General features: G+C 28.8%; 1 protein-coding gene across 1 annotated transcript in view; it reads left to right on the top strand.

The window, feature by feature from the left end:
• Positions 1-1,777, top strand: part of LOC111676889 — a 10,075-nt gene that overhangs the window by 1,409 nt on the left and 6,889 nt on the right. The gene's annotated exons all lie outside the window — the stretch shown is intronic.

Here is a 1,777-nt window from a genome sequence, read left to right as displayed (position 1 = left end):
TCTAGTCTATAGTCTAGTCTATAGTCTAGTCTATAGTCTAGTCTATAGTCTAGTCTATAGTCTAGTCTATAGTCTAGTCTATAGTCTAGTCTATATTCTAGTCTGTAGACTAGTCTATAGTCTAGTCTATAGTCTAGTATATAGTCTAGTCTATAGTCTAGTCTATAGTCTATTCTATATTCTAGTCTATAGTCTAGTTTATAGTTCTTTCGATTGTCTAGAATATAAGATATAATGCAAACTACATAAAATAGTATATATTCTACTTTATAGTTTAGTATATATACCATATAGTCTAATATATAATCCAGTCTAAAATCTATTGTAATCTCTAGAGCCGTCAATACTCTAATCTTAAATAAAGTTCATAAACTTTTTTATATTCTAGCATTTGGTTTATCCACCATAAACCACTGTGGTGGTCTATGGTATAGGTAATAATCTAGTCATAAATACACACTACATTAAAATTTTCACTTCGAAAAAATGTTTAATCACATTTTCACTTTTTCGACTTTAAGTCGACTCTAATATTTCTGACAACAAGTTCAATTTAACATCACTGACTTATGATCAGACTATTTGAAAATTTAATATTTTTTGGCACCAACTTCATTTTTCAAATACCACTCAAATATAAATATGTTTTTATTTTGCATGGAAACTCTTCCCCATAAATTAAACATTTCGTTTTAAAAACAAATTCAAAATAAAGTGAAAATTAATGTAAAAACATCAACAACTTTTACTAGACGATCGTAATTGTTATTATGGTCATAATGGTGGATGAATGAATGGGTAACTAACTACTTACTCTACTAGTCATACTAACTAACTTCTAAAAATTAAACTCCATATGGTTCCACTACTAGTTCAGTTGATGTTGTTAGTCAGCCAGTTAGCCACAATTTGAATGGTGATGATGATGGGGTTTTGTTGGTTGAGCGTGTTTAAAAATATATATATTATTTTTACAATTGTTGCTCTGCAATTAATATTTTAATTTTTTTCACTTTGTTGGACTTATACTCTTAGTATTGACTTTGAGTTGGTTGCATGTTTATTGCAGTGTTTGGTAAGCGGCGTTTTTTTTACAAAAACCTTTCCATTGAGAGTATCTTAACTCATTTATTGGTTGTGTTTGCAACATGTTGGAAAAATTCTAGGTTTATTGGCAAATTTTTAATACCTGACAAATAGTTTTAATTATAGTTATTTATACAAAAACTATACAATTTCTTTTGTAATATTATAGTGTTTTAAAAATAAGTTAAGGAAATTGGAATTAAACCTAATATAAGTTAAAGAGTACTAAAAAGTACCAATAATAATATTTAATAAATTTTAAGAAAGAGAAATTCACATAATTTTGATATAGAGATTTGATCTATATCTAATAGTCCAGTCTTGATGAACTGGAAGATGTAGCTGGGTGTATCCAAAGACGTCATTCTGGGTTTCATCGAGGGAATGTCTTGGTTATAAAGCGGACATGAAAGAGACTTTCCTTTATTTCTTTATTTAATATTTTTGAGAACTCTCACTCTTCTTTCTCTTCTGTCTTCTTTTGTCATTCTCCTTGTTCTTTAATAATGGTTCTTTGAGTCTCCGAGGGGATGCCTACCTAGTCTATAGTCTAGGTTATAGTATAGTACAAAGTAGAATCTAAAGTCTAGTCTATATTCTAGTCTATAGTCTAGTCTATAGTCTAGTCTATATTCTAGTCTATAGTCTAGTCTATAGTCTAGTCTATAGTCTAGTCTATAGTCTAGTCTAT

The sequence above is a fragment of the Lucilia cuprina genome, chromosome 5, assembly GCF_022045245.1.
Source record: "Lucilia cuprina isolate Lc7/37 chromosome 5, ASM2204524v1, whole genome shotgun sequence".
Classification (NCBI taxonomy): domain Eukaryota; kingdom Metazoa; phylum Arthropoda; class Insecta; order Diptera; family Calliphoridae; genus Lucilia; species Lucilia cuprina.
The sequence above is the reverse complement of the archived record's forward strand: the minus strand, read 5'-3'. Positions and strand labels throughout refer to the sequence as shown.